Below are 16,326 nucleotides of genomic sequence, written 5' to 3'. Positions count from 1 at the left end.
GAACAGTACACAAACAATGAAGGGTTGATCCTGGCATGTAACTAGTATAAAACCTACTCTAATACTCTGGCATTTATAAGCTTACAGACAGACAGCGAGAGTCTAAAGAGATGCTTCTTTTAGTGACTGTGTGTGTGCAAGAGAGTGAAAGAGATATAAAGAACGAAACGAACAGGATGTCTCTCTGCTTTAAACTGTCACTTAACCCTGTTTCACAAGGCAGCTGAGGAAAAGAAAAGGGACAAATATGGAGTTTTCTTGGAGTGATCCCTCACTGTGACCGCCCAGGGTGACAGACAGATAGATCTTCTGGAACAGCTTGTTTTGTTGACACTGGCAACGAAAGAAACAAATCACTTGGGCAACCTAATGAGATAATTACTCAATCATAAATGCAAACAATGACTAAAGTAAAAGCTTTATGAGAACGAGATAATCTGTCCCCTCCTGACCTTTTTCATCTGCTTCCATCAGCTTGACAGATCTTTCACAACAACCGAGAACTCCCAAGCTCTTCCAAAACCGGGGTATAACCCAAACCTTATATGGGATTCAGAGGTCTGATCCTGCATCATATTATCTACTTTATTGTCTTTCCAGAGATGCACTGATGTTGTAATGTAGATTAAATCCAATATAGGTGTTTTGCAACCCTCCTGAAAACTTTTTTTTTTCTCCATGACATTAATGACTAAGTAAGTAGCAATCAAAAATCATTTGGAAATTTAGAAAAAAAATAACATTCTTTTGCATAATTTTTCAGAAACTCAGCTGGTCTACTTCAACTGGGACTGTGTGGGTGTGGTTTGATCTGACTTTATTTGATAGTGTTCTGGCACATGAGCAAATAAGCTCACAACCATCATCACATGATTGATTAAAGCGTTGCTAAGTGCATTTCCATCTGAGCCCTGGCCACTTCAAACCACAGAGAACATTGCAAAAACAAACAAAAATGTGCAAACTGGCTTTGTATTCAAAGCCTGATGTCTTATTCCTCTGTGCCATAGAATCTTTGCACTGTGTGACATACTGTAGTTTATTTTGCATCAGTCCCACACACAGTACCTTACCTTAGTGGAAATACTTACTGAGATAATGTCCATTCGCTGTTAAAAATAGTCCCTAACAAAAATACATTTAATCCCGTTTGAGTAAAATTTGATGAAAACTACAGTGTCCAGTTGTTTTATGAAGTATATCTAAATATGAAATTATTTATCCATGACTTTTTTAGGAGTATTATTTGTTAAATAGGAACTGGCAATAGGTTTAGGCTGAAAGCCACAGAGCTGAGAAACTTGGAAAATACTTAGATTTTTTTTACGAGACATATTGATGATAAGAAAAATGGAGAATGACGTCAACCACATCCTTTATCTGAGATGGCGATAGAGTCAGCCAGCAAACCGGTCAGTCGGTCACCTTGATGATCAGTCAACAAAAGAGCCAACTGACCGTATAGTTAGTCATTCATTCATTCTGTGTGTCAGTCAGTCACCCAATCACAGTTTGATTGCAAAGCAGTCAGCCAGCCAATTAATCAGCTCGGCAGCCAGTCATCCACAAGACTGATGACATAGTGGGAACATAAGGGAAATGGGAAAAAGCTGACGAAAGGTTTTCCTTCAATGAGGAATATTGTCATAGATGTGAAGTACTTTACACAGTTCAGCAGGATTGCAGAGAGGAAGAAATAGGCTGGCTGTAAATGACCGAATGATTGAACGACTTAATTAATGTATAAATGAGTTCCTGTATAAATTCAGTTGTGTGTTTGGTCAAGTTAGCTGGACAACCTGAAGTTGCACCCTATTGGTACATGTTTTAAACAACTCCCCCTCTTACGACCACTAACAGGAGAGATCATATACAGTATATCTTCTAGCCAATTGGAAATGCACCATGAAAACTCATCGTCCCCCCCTCTGTGATTGGCTATATATAATCTGCCAGAGTCATGTGCAAATGTCAACTTGGCCACACTGGGCCTAGTTAAATGTTAAGGGCATTAAACACCCAAGAACCAAGAAGACCTGTCAAGCAGTGGCAGACGTCCTTTCACAGCACCATAGGGGAAGTTGATTGTCTTATTGTAACAAATGTGACGTCAAGGGGAGCCTGAGGCGTCTGCCCCTGATGCGTCTCAATAGTGTTTTGTACAAGGGCCAGACCAGGACTGAATGCACACACATATTCTGCCTCTGTCCCACTAAACAGGAGGCACACACACCAACAAAAGGGAGAGGAAACCCTTTGAGATGTGACAAGGGGACTATTACTGCTGTGGTTAGGTTCCCCATGATGTCAGCCATCTGACGATTCTCATGTTGATGAGGTCAACTTCCTCCTGGCTAAATGTTCTTGGCTGCATGTGCCTTTTAAAACAATCTTTTGACTATATACCAGTGCTTTAACTGTGGGGCGGGCCCCACTGGTGGAGGATAGAGCCACTGCAGGTGGGGCGTGGATGATGAGGGGAAAATATGTGATACTAAGCTGAATAAATGACTTATGCAAGGAAAAAAAGAAACAAAGAAGAGTTTTGTAATGATATCCTACTGACTTCAATAATTCCTGCATGGATACTTTTTGTTAGTTGCTTCCCCTATTGTTATTAATGAAAATTGAAAAAGTGTTAAAGGAGTTAAACTTTGGGGCCGCTACTTTTTCTCAAATATGTTGATATTTAATAGAATATTTTCATTTTTAAAGTATAATCAAAACTCGCAGCAAGAGACAATTTCTAACCAATCTGACAATCTGTTACAATTACCAGCAATTACTTTTCTCTGTTCAAATAAACTAAAGTAAGGGAATCTGTGTGATGATTTCTTTGTTCAACACACTTGTGTATAGTTTAGATAACATGGGCTATGCAGTATGACTAAATGTGTATTACTTCACTAGTTTGTACATCTGGCTTTCTCAGCTATGGTTTCCACCAATACATTAACTGATGGAAGTATATCAGTAGCTTGGAATTAATGCACTACCGAAATCACATAATTCTTCTCAATAACACAGTAATGAACTTTACTGGATTATCTGTGCTTGTTTCTTGAGTTACAATTCCAACAGAACTGTGGTTTGATACAGTAAATTAAAACCGCTGTCAACATCTGTCAGGGCAAATTATTTTGGTTTGGTTCTTTCCCTCATCTACTGTCAGAACATCTGTGTGCATGATGAAAGAATGTAATTAAAGTTATATTTGGCAGAGGAGGCTGGATGCTTTAAGGAGTAAAGATAACTCTCATTATTTAAGTCATTGCAAAGTCTTCTTTCTATGGGAGTGACTAAAGTGACTAAATCCATGCAAAAACACATGGCACTGAAAACTTGGTGATGTAGTGACTCTTCACTGGGCTAGTTGGTGAACTGCTGTACCTAGCGCTCAGTGACAATAGCTTGTCTATTTTCTCTCTACCATTCTGTTTACTCCCCCATGAAATTTTGTTCACCATTGCACACCATTTCATTCCATAAAAAGTTGTTGAAGAGGAAAGGTAAAGCTCTCTGAGCTGATATTCTTTGTATTAGTCAGTCACCACTAGAGAAATCACTTATTTGTAATAGATACTTTTTAGCAATCACTCACACACCACAGTTTATCAATGGCTAACAGTGACAAGGGTTAATTGAAGAGAAACTCCCTGTCCTCCATTTCCTGTGTAAATACAGGAAACTGTGGGGATTGGATAAAGGAGAAATATGAATTTGGACAAACAGTAAAATGACATGTGTTGTGGGAATGTGAGGAAGTATTTCTTTTTTTTTTTCTTTTTTTAATATGGCTCCAGGGACTGAGCACAGCAGTTAGAGCATATTTCTTCCCAGCTGGACGAGAGGATTGTGTCAGTTTTCTAGGAAGCAATTGATTCAGGACCAGCCATGTAGAACAGTAATTCAATTCACATGCATTGTTGATGTTTGTTTGTCTAGTTCCGGTAAAGAAAAGCTGATTCGATTGTTGGTTTCATGTTATTTTAAGAAAACTAGATTCTGTCATAATTGTCTTGACTTACAGTCTGTGGACATTGGATTTTTCCAAACAGAGAAGTAAGGCCATACTGGAAAAGTTGGAATAAACAACCAGGATATTCGTGTCCTGTTTCATATCAACTGTTGTGGAGACATGACGTAACATAACAGTTATTGTGCACATCCATTGTGTAACATCCAGACATGTGTTTTTTGATTTTGGAATATTGCTGTTTGGTTGCAGTAACCAGATGAATCACAATGTTTAGCTCTCCGTTCTTTAACAAGTTGGACTTTAAACTGCACACTGACATGTTTTGCTGTACTTTTATGAGTTAAGTCTTTTTTTTATTATTCTAGTCTAAAGCCTACACGATCAATAATACTGTAAAGATTCAGTCAAAGGGTATTGCTTTATAAATAAATGTAGAAAAATAAAGTGAAATATGAAAATCCCCACCGCATTCCTATCTACAGGCCATCCTGGCAATCCACAAAATTTCACATTTTTATTCCATGCATTCTTGTTCCTTGTTAAAAATCACCTCCATTACCCACAATGCAGCTTGACAAACTCAGCTCAACTCAGTTGAAGATTTGGGTGTGTTGTGTTAGCAGATGCCAACATAGCTTCGAGCAGCCACAGAAGTCTGGTAAACTCACTTCTTTCTAACTCAACACCCCCAGATATTTTTCTTTTTCAGACTTGTCGTCTTCAGACCTTTGATTTATGGCGATCTGGATACAGCATTGGCGTGGCTTTATTCCTATGGAAGCTGCTCGGTGGTGAAGCCAAAAAGTTTGATTTTGGGGTATAAAATTACATATTTGCTTTTGCATCATGCAACCAATAGAGCATGCACACTAGAAGTCTGTGAAGGTTCTCAGTCATCCAGGTCATCTTTCTTCAGAAAGGTTAATGTTGGGGCAACTGGACTTGGTTGTAGATCTGTGAAGACATTTTGTCTCTCATCCAAGAAGCTTCTTCAGTTCTGACTGACAAGATGTGATGTGACTATGCTCCAAGAAGAGATCTGTTGGGTGAGATCCAGTCAGCTGGAACTGTAGAAGCTTCTACACCACGGATCTACAACCAAGTCCAGTTGGCCCAGAATTAACCTTCTTGAAAAATGTGCACTGGAGCCTTCTGACACATAACTTCCCAGTTAACTTCTCCACTAACTTCAACTGAGATACAAAGATTTAATTATTTTTAAGTCATTATATGAGGATTGTGAAACAGCCAAAAATGTTTGTTTTACAGCTGCTTCTTTCACATTGTATTAATGCAAAAAGTGTTTTTTGGACAGTTTGTATCACATGATGTTACCATTGGTACCACCGTTACACGATTTGGCCACTATGTCAAACTTTCTTCTTTTTTCAGGCCTTGCTCCGTGACAAGTGACATCACTTTAGGCGATTTATCAGACTATGTGGAGCTCTCTCTGGAGTCATGAAAGACCTTGTACAGCTTTGTCCAGCCTTTGATGTGCACAGTTGGTGGACTTGCCCTTTAAAGCAATTTTAAGTTCAATTTAACGTGGCTGCTTTGTAAATCAATCATTGAGTTCTGTGCATTGTTTTGAGATGAAATACAATATGCTTGCTGTCAATAGCATTTAAGTCTTTAAAGACTTGGCTACCCGTCCAAAAAACATCTTTCCAAACACAGACCAGCCTGTTTAAAGCAAGGATTTTGGTTTAAAACTTTCTGAAAACATAATATCTGCCCTAAACCAAAAACCAAGGCCAAACAAACAGAAATACTGTGGCTAAGCCAGTGCTGAGACCTGTTCATCATATTTGCATGAATATGTAACTGTAGACGCTGTGGAGCTGGAGTGTTAGCATAAAGCTTTGAGGTCCATAGCCAAAGAGGATAAACAGATTTATTCAGCTTTTCCTCACCTTTGGCTCCAAGAAAACGCTGATCCATGTATAGGGAAATGCAGTTTTGCTGGTTTGTGAAGCAGCATAATTGTGCCCATCGAGGCGCTTGCCGCTCCCACACCGTCAATAGACAATACAAGAGAAGAACAGATGCAGCTTTTGCAGTACAATGGGCTCTGACAACATGGAATTACAGCCTCTGCAGCTGAAATGTGGCTTTTTATTCATGTGTCCTTGAAAATGGCAATAAAGGGTGGGACTTATATTGAACAATAGCATTGATTCTAATACAAAGATGTATGCAGCAAAAAGGAGGCAAAGCTATAGCATCTGGACTGATCTGTCACCCCCAAATCTCCTCCAATCTATAAAGAAGAAACAAACACACAGAGGAAGAAACTCAGTGGGGAGAGTAATACTGGATGCGAGATGATTCATGAAGAGATTGAGGCATGTGATACATCAGACTTTGGACTTTCCAAAAACCACGTAGCCTCTGAGGGGCTTATATTATCTTGTGCAGTGCTGTGTGTTCATGGATGTGCGTCTGTGTTGAGCTCACTGAACAGCTGTGAGGCAGGCTGCAGGTGAAAGATGAGTCAAGTCCTAGGGGGAGGAATCAATCATTGATGGACTGACATATCTGAGAAGAAAGGTTAGAGAGAGACAGAAGGAGAGCCAGGAGAGAGCAGACAACAAACACACTTCTCCACTGTTGAGTTCTGACCTCGTTGAGAAGTAGGAGCGTCATCGCTGTCCAGCCCGGCCAAGCCCATCCCAGCACATGTGAATCCAGTCAGCCCAGAGGGGGAAGAAAGGATATGATGCAACATAAGACAGGCTCTGACAATAAACAGTCATTTTCTAGAAACATGCGTCATATCCTGTAATTTAGCATCATTCTGCCATTAAATTTATACTTACTGCAAAAACTTTTTTTTCTTGGTGCCTTCTGGTGTTTCAGGGTAAAGATGCATGATTCAAATTCAGCAGCTTGGTTGGTCTGTGATGATATCCATGATTTTATGTTGGTCAGTTCCTCCCTTGTCAGAGGATGGTGTAAAATTCATTCTTGGGGCATTCATTTCGAGTTGTGTTTCTGGACACCTGAAACATGTAAATCCAACATTCATCCTTCCTGTAGCTCTGTTTCGGGTTTAAATAAAATATCTGTCCCTTCAGGTACAAAATTCTGCACTGTGTTCACCAGCAAGCCATAAGCATTGCCTGGCTGCGTTCAAATAGCCTTTTTTGCTTAGGAGGGTTCTTAACTGAGTGAAATGACCTGGAAGTATTTAAGTGGCAGCCATGACAAGAGCTGTTCAAATTCTCTAAATGCTATCTCCTTTAGCACAGGATACACAGGACCATCCTATACCAAAAGGAAAGGAGATAATGCCATCACAATTCCTTGCAGTAGCAACATTTATGCATGGCTGTAGTTTCACCTCAGCAGACCCATATAAAGATAGAAACAGAATATATCTATTTTAATAATCTAATATAATATTGATTAAGTGCAGCTTTAAGATTAAAATGGTTGGACATGAACAAAATGTTTATTTATAGCGTATAGGGTACCTTTTAAGTGATAAATCACAACATCAGCATGTATGAATGTTTTAATCAGCTGATATATCATTTTTCTATTCTATATTATATTATATTATATTTATATTATTTATATTGATAGTAATTATATTATATTATATTATATATTTTATGAATTACACTGATAGTACAGATGAAAAACAAAGTACAGCTTTTAAAGCATCTGTTTTTTATTCTTCCATACTACTTTATACACTGTGGGTGAAAACAAGACATACATACCTAGACTTGATTTATGGCATGATGCACAGTGTTTCAAGAATGAAGCACAAGCAAGTGTATTTCAACTGTAAGTGCAGGTGAACAATCTTGGTACAGTCTGTTTGTAGGTGCTTTCACTCCTCCTAAAGGCCTCTAGGCAAGAAAGAATGAATGAATTAAATTCTGGGTCCACCTGGTACATCACATCAAAAAAGTCTGATTCAGTAGTGTTCTTTGGGAGTCCTGCTGTTACATCCATAGTTTTATCCAGCCTGGACAGTGCATGCAACATATTTTATTTAAAGACACTGAAAAAAAACACAGTTGAATTGGAGTTTATTAGACACAAAACAATTCTCTTGTGGCACCATTAAAATCCCATTTCAGCCAAAGAGACATTTGAAGCATCTTTGACCTCACAAATCCTGGCATAAAAAACTGAACAGCACAGTGAAGTGGGCGACTTGAAGTGGTTTAATGCACCTTTGAGAGAGGAGAAGAATAATAACCATCACTGCACATAATACAGATGGGTTGATGTGACGAACAAGGCCACAGAGACATTTTGCTTCTCTTTAATGAATACAATTGGTCTTTAAGAGTTGAAGTGACTCACTGCTAACAGGATGTGCTGAAGCATCATCCAAGGCTCATCTTTTGACCCACTAAATACTGAATAACCTTTGACTGGTGGGATTTAATTGATACATAAAAGCATGTGTGAAACTATCACGCAGGAATGTGTCTTTGTGACATATGAGTCAGTGCCCAGTGTCATGCTTTAATGACTTTTAATGGATGGACCTTTAGCTGGTGAGGTCTTCCCTTTTTCTATCCAGTTTAAAGTGCTATCTCTATGAAATCTTTGTTTGAGGTTGACTGAAAAGCTGAAAAATGAAAAGACAGCAAAATAAAATCTTGAATTACCAAATTAAATTGCGCAAAGCTTTCCAAAGATTCTTGTTTTCCTCTTTTAACAGCAGAACCGACAGGTTGTGCACATTCTTTCAGACACTTGATATCTCCTGAATATGAAGTACAGCTGTATTCTGTCCAAAGCCCCATCTCATATTTTTAGCCATGTGGTAAATGGGGCCTCTGTGACACCTCACAAGCCTGCTGTAAGTTCTTACCAGCTTATCTCTTACTGCTTTTTTGAAACAATAAAGAACTGGAAACGCACCAGCTCTTCTTTGACAAGACCAATATTTGTTATTACTTATTTGACCTTAACGTAACAAAAAAGCTTGAATAAAGCTTCACCAGAAGAAGTAAGGAAAATGTATTTTACAGTCTAGGGGTAAGTCATGCAGAGAGTTTTGGTTTTATTTGCTGAGATTTGTCCACTGCAGAGACATGTGCAGCAACCCAAGCACAATGAGGGAGAAGAGAACTATTTTCTTACAACTGTAAAGGGAACAAAAATGTCCCTTCATGCTGTGAAGTGATGTTTATTGCCTCCACCGCACTCCCCAACATTATAATGTGAATTTTTATTGTTGGTGTTTCTGGAAATGGCCCATTATTGTGAACAAAAGACCACTGATTGGTCATATATTTAATCAAACCAAGCATAACACCCCTCTACAGGAAGGCTACGTGTTCATAACAACCTCAGTGGTTGTGAAGTTATGAAGCCTGTGTTTAAGTACCAAAAACTGCAGTTACTCAAACGTCCAAACTTTAAACTCACAATGTTCACTTCTTCTTTTGAAGGAACCTGAAAGACTGTGGCATCTTCCCATCATAAAAACAATAAAAGTATTTTCTGTAGCACCCTTAGCACCTTCAGGTTAACGTTTCATCTCACTTTCAATTTGCAAATATCTCCATCTCTTCTGTTTTGTGCCAAAGAGTCATACTTTATGTCAAAGCCCATGTGAATTCATAAGAAAGTTTTCTGTAAATCAGATAGATACAGGTGGTTGGATTTCCCCCCGTCAGAGTGTCTACATCAAACGGAGGCAGCACCTGTACTAGCCGCTCACCTCAGGCTACAAAACACACTTTTTCAAGGAAAGAGGGAGAGACCCCTTACAGGTGCACAGCTTACATCCTGCCAGCCACAGAATCACAAGGTCTCTATCAAAGCTTTATACAGAAGCTGGATAGACACCAACAACCTTAGTGAAATGTCTTTTTCCCCAGAAGAACAAGATTGCTGGCTCACGTATGAGCTGCTCTCTGTTTTCAGGGAGGTGTAAGCATCCTCCAAGTGTTCAGCTGCACAGTGATCAATAAGCATGTGAAGTCTTTTGGTTTTTGCTGCATTCAGAACAAAAAATGCTACACATATTGCATCATACTGACTGTAACCAGGCTTTGACTGTAATTGCATCTGTTGTTTTTCTGACTCAAGTCCTTAAAGGGGAAGTCCAACAATTTCAAAGTCTGGTTTCAGGTCTTTGTGGATGTCTGTGTGATGTATAGAGCATGTTGTGGCTCCAGAGTGAAATCTGAAAAATGTCCACAAGTGATGTCACTCCAGTCAGTATCAGATGGGGCTGCCTGAAAATCTGAAAATGAAAACAATCTGGGTGCATGGAGTTAGAAATAAGTTTTCTCACCAGACTTTTGTAGTCCACCATACCCGTCTCTGCTCAAGGGATAGCAATGCTACACTGACCAAAAGGTCATCAGTCGAGTTGCACTGTCATCAGTCGAGTTGCACTGTGTTTCAAACTGGCCATTGTAAATCTGTAGCACGTTTGTGTCTTTATTTGCAAACCCAGCTCAAGCCCAACACACACAAACATGCACAGCCTTTAATGATGAATTAGTGTACGAACATGTTCAGAATCAATGAGCCATTACTCATTAGTAGAAAGGTTTTGAACACAAAGACTGAAGGAGCAGAGACTGAAATTGAAGTATTTTGGTGCCACTTGACCAGGAATTTTTATTTATTTATTTTGAAGACTAGTCTGCAGGCTTTTAAAAGAAAACTGGCTGGTTAGTCAAAATGATGCTCTGATTAGAAAATACCTTTGTAAAGATATGTCAGAGGATATGTATGGATACATTCAATGAAATACATATGAAAGGGTTTTTTTTTTTTATCTGGATTTTTTTGTAGTAATAATGTCCAGTGCTATGATAGGTATTCCTGTATTGAACTAAGAAGGAATGCTGTGGGCTTGGAACGGTTTTGTACTTGTGGAAACAAGTGGAAATGGCCAGTAGAGTCAGAAAGGGAAAAAGTGGTGCAAGAACAATGAAGTATTTGGTGTGCTGGCCTCCACACTGATTAAAAGTGCAGTTTTCAAGGAAACTTTGACGGGTCACTGCAATTTCCATCACCATGTAATGAGGATATCCTTCACAGACATGAACTTATTTCAAACATGTAAAAAAGGAAAAAGGTTCATTAGCTACAATACGGCAGACTGTTGGTCTCTCAGGAAGCAGAGTACAACAATACACTTATAGTGAAAGTTCTAGTGTACTTGTAGAACAGAAATAGTCTTGTGGGTTGTGGGACTAATTGGTCTGTGTTCAATGAACAAATTGCTCCACTGACATGAAGCTACATCAGCTGTGCTTTTTGACAATACACCAAACCCTCAAAGAGTGATACATGGTGGGAGACTCATGATGATTTGGTGCAAATACCCAGTGAAAGTATACAAACTTTCATTTAAATGGATGTTAAAGAAGGAAGTATCTTAGTAATTTCAGCTACTCTGCATTACACAACTGAGTGTTTGTCACAGTGTGTATGGTAAAGCAGAGTCCCAGTTGTCAAGGAACACAACAGTCCCAGCGTCTAGTCTGTCATGCATATGTTGTCTAACGTTATTCTGCTTCTTTAAGTTTCCTGTAAACAGTAGTCAGACCACTTGCTGAGTGTGTGTCGTTTCTGGCAGCAAAAACTACAAACAGGTGGATACTTTGTCTGGATTAAGAAATGTTAAAATCAGAAAGAATGTGCATGCCATATAGAGACAGTATTTAAATCCTTTAAGCTTCTCCATTTTTCAGTGGACTCAAAAGCTCAGACATACTGTATTTTGCAATACATGAGGATCATTTGATTTATCCCACCTGGTGAATGATGTAACTGCATTTTAAGGTTGGCTGAGAAAATCATAAATCAAGTACTTCATGCACTCAAGTAATCAAATCAAGTACTATTATTCAAGAGAATGTTCAGATATATTTTTGCTCAAGTGCATTGTGCTGGAGTGGGCGTGCAGTGCAGCCTGCAGCCATCAAAGAGGTCTCACTTTTAACTACATAGATGGTTGCAATGTTACCTAATGTTCCCTGACTCTATATTCAAATCAAGGTAAATGCAGCAACCATAGCAAACCTCCAAGATGGCACACAGTCAGCGTGTGTTCTCGATGAAGACATCTCTTCCCCGTTCCTTCTTGTCTGTCTGTGGACAGTTTGTCTACATGCTCTCATACATCTGACACTGCATAGCTCCTGAAATAGGCACAAAAACCTTGTTCAGTGCACTGCACTGTGGGGCAGTATGTCATGTAGGAGGAGGATGCCACTGTGTTAATTACTGGTCTCTCATCAGGGGGTGGGAACGACTTTGGCTATATTAAACCCCTCACTGGAGTGGGATTCTTGAGACACTCTGACCCCACTGTGGCATTCACACTGCTGTCATAGTTCACATGCTTTTCCTACAATCCTGTGGCATGTGTATGCAACACCTCAATGCTGTACAATATTCAATATTTTTGAAAGCAGCGTGCATAAAGATATTGCACAGACTCATATGGTTCAGCTGAATTTAAACCCTCATCTGCACCTACATGCACAGCTGTCCAGAAAGTAGAAAGAATGCTCTGTGTTTTAAGTGCTTTATGACAACACAGGATATTTCTTTGAAAGAGGGTCTTATGCAACCGCCTGTGCATTCTCTGGAGATTTGAGTTGAATTTGAACATGTGAACTTCAGTTGCCCCAACACGCCCTGCCTGTACATCTCTGCAAAGCAGTGAAGGCTTGGAGAGAGCTGTCAGAGGACAAATGAGGTAATACTGTTACACCCCTATAAAAACATGCTGTCAAACAAATGGGAAAACAGAGTACTGCCTTGAATGAATAGCAAACACATGGCAGCACAGCAAAGTTAAAAATCCACTTGTGTAACAAACTGAACATGCTGGGCCCTTTCATTTTTGTGCCCTCTTAAATTTGTTTAATTAAATATGACATGAATTTAAGTGTTTGATAAGTGCTGTCTTAGAGATGAGCTGGGTCAAGTTGATACATATTAATTTTAATGCCTAAGTAAGGGACAAAAATGACTGGATTTCTATTTTAATTGAAAGAGTAATTTCTTCATAAATCATTATAAATCAATGGTGCTAGCAGCTCACAGACGCTTTGACTAGGCACAGTGGTGTTTTGAGCTAAATGCTAATGTTGGCATGTTAAGACGCTCAAAATCACAATGTCAGCATGCTGGTGTTAAGAAGGTATAATGCTTACCATGCATAGAATGCGAGCATTTGCCAATTAGCACAAAACAAGTCTAAGTCACCAAAGTCAGAGGTATTCATCCTCTGGGGACCAAGAATGTACAAAATGTCAGAGAAATCCATCCAGTAGATGCTGAGATATTTCCATCTGCACATAGATGGTGGACCAAATGACCAACAGATGGACGTTTCCATTCTTGAGCCATGCTGTTAGCATGGCTAAAAACAAAAACAGAGAGTCTGTAAAACATTAGTGCACCTGGAGCCCAGGCTAGATGTGAAGGCTCTGATCTGTTATGTAATTAAGAGACAAAGCAGGCCGCTCAATTATCACTGCCTTCAAGTGGGTTTGTGTAGTTTGATCACAAAAATTAAATTCCATTTTATCATATTTCAGGCATGCTGCACAAACCTGCCAACATTCCTGTTATTCTCTGTCACAAAACCCATCTATTCACTGTCAGTAAGCTGTTACACAACTGGCTTGCAGATGACATCACCGCTGGCTCTTATTATGTGTCTTTTTAAAAGAAAATTATACTTGATCACAAAACAGGTCTCAGCGAGCTTTGGCCATAACAAGTAGCACATGGCCAATCCTTCTTCTGACGTATATTTCCCTTTAAGAGAATATCTGTTTCAGATTAATCATTGTGCAACGTGCTTCTCATCCTGAGAAACAAACGCAGTCATAACCTCTACACTCATCACAGTATTCTTTCTACAGACTGGAAATACTATACAGGATGGGCCCCAGCTTCTAATGCAGCAATTTACTGATAAATGTACTTTGAATAAAAGTAAACTGGATTTATTGGCAAGTCTGACAAGAATCTGCATTAGTATCTAATTGTGTTTGTGGCTATTTGTGTGTGTGTGTGAGAGAGAGCAGAGTAAACAGTGGACCGTCCAAAGTGATGAAGCAGATGGTAATCACAGTCTAGACAGACAGGGCAGAGAGGAGGTAGGCGAGGAAAAGATGGGCCTTGCTGTTAAATCAACCGCCCACAGGAACAACATTTTTAAGCCGTTTTCAAAAGACGCCACTGCACAGATTTCTGCAATGCGAAAAGCAGGCAGTCAAATTATCATGGTAACGCATCATGATGAACCAACAGTACCAGACTGGAATATTAATATGTTAGCAAGAAAGAAAGAAGAGTGTATACTACCTCACATATTATGTGAACTGCACTGTTTTCTGCTGACAGATGAAAGAAAGACAGAGGCATATGACTATGATAAAAGAGTGAGAAAGCCTCAAATGGCAGGAAGTATGACTTATAACCCAATGATCCTCCCAAACACCCCCACATTGTCTGCTGTATGCTCTGGAGCTGTTTTCTACCTTTGAGAAAACAAGCCGTTTTTCCTTCTGACAATGTGTGCAGTGTTCTTACACATGACAATCGATAAAAACTCATCTCACTTCTTTGCTGACACGGTTTGAACATAAGTTCGAGACCTCTAACCTGCACACATTTAAATTCACAGTGCATTCGTATTGATGGGCCTCCTAATACTGAAGGGCACAGAGGTGTCTTTATGTAAAAGAGCATATTCTGTCAATAACACTGGATAATTACAGGCTGCAGGGGGCTGCACACTGTGAAGACCGATAACACGAAATAACAACAGCACGTCTGTGTTCTTTACATTTATACAACACAAACCTTCAGTAATTTTCTGGCTGTTAGCAACAAATTAACTGGATCAATCGACCATCTTTTCCTTTCATATTTGAGCATTTAAAAGAGGAGAGCCACCACTGAACATGGTTTCAGTAGAGGTCTAATGCTGTCACAGTGGACCTGCCTTAGTCTCCTTTGATGCTTTATAAGAGGAACACTGTTGTGGTTATTCATTAAGGAATATGGATGATCATGTGAACACTAACAAGATGATGCTCAATCAATGGAGTGCTGGTGCCCTCTAGTGTCACAGTTTTACATTTCAGGATATTAAGAACTGCAGCACAGTTTCTAAACTTTTACTCATAATTCATAATTTCTGAATCTATTTAATCAAAACATCATCAGAAACGCAATTAGGATACAGAACACATAAAAGGTGTCTTCTGGAATAAATGAAATAATTTTGATTTGATTGAGGGTGGACGTGTTTCTCGATCGGTCTTATTCAAATTATTCTTTAAATTACTTAATATAAAAACAAACAAACACTATATATGGAGATCTGGTATTCAGAGTCAGAGTAAATACTCATAGCTTTTCTCTGAAATAGGTGTAGTATGATAATTAAATAATGAAAATGAGTTCTTGTCAGTGTTTCACGACAAATGTTTTTGCCTGCCTGCCTCTCTCTCTCCCTCTGTATTTGTGTGTGTGTTGATTTCCACGTTGTGGGAATAAAAATGTGTACCCACAGTCACACTTTCACTTGGATGTGCCACCTTCAGAGTGGTGTATGTGCAGAGTTTGACACGTAATGAATGAATCCAGCTCTCCTTAAAGTGATTTATTTACTTATATTTGTTTGTTTAACTTGTCTGTAAGCCAATCATGGTTCAATTTAACACAAATGTGATGTGAAAACTTGAATCCTTTGGTTCACACAATGTAGTCTGAGAATGGACTTTTCAGGTAGACCTTAAAATTCATAGATTCTGGCTTTTTCACTGAGAGAGAATAGGGTAGACGTGCTAAGAAGAAGAAGATTAACTTTATTGATCCCTTAATAGGGAAATTATTTTTTTCACTCAAGCACACACACACACAAGGGGTTTATAGACATGCAAATGTGCAGAGGCGGTGTAGTGATGGGCAGGCACGTAGCGGCGCCCTGGGTGCAATCCTGGGCACTGTGGTCCATGCTGGACTTAAACCAGCAACCTAAATAAAACACTATCAGACACAATTATTATGATTCAAAAAATATCTTCATGTCTTAAAACCTTAATGGAGTTTGGCATCATTATGCCAAATTCAGTCCAGCTGCTCGGCTGCAGACACAGCGCCACCTGGTGGCTTTTTGTTAATAACATACAGAATGTCTTTTACACACAGTAAAGAAAAAAAATACTCATAGATTTTTGTTACTTAATATTTAAATTTATAAAATAATCAAATAATAAAACTGGCACACTGGTGAGACACAAGTGGGGCATTTTTTTTTAAATAAGCAAATGAACATCATGTGGCTTGGATATAACAGTCGCTATCAAAGGCTGCAA

This window comes from Larimichthys crocea, chromosome VIII (genome assembly GCF_000972845.2).
Source record: "Larimichthys crocea isolate SSNF chromosome VIII, L_crocea_2.0, whole genome shotgun sequence".
Lineage (NCBI taxonomy): Eukaryota > Metazoa > Chordata > Actinopteri > Sciaenidae > Larimichthys > Larimichthys crocea.
Note: the sequence above shows the minus strand (reverse complement) of the source record.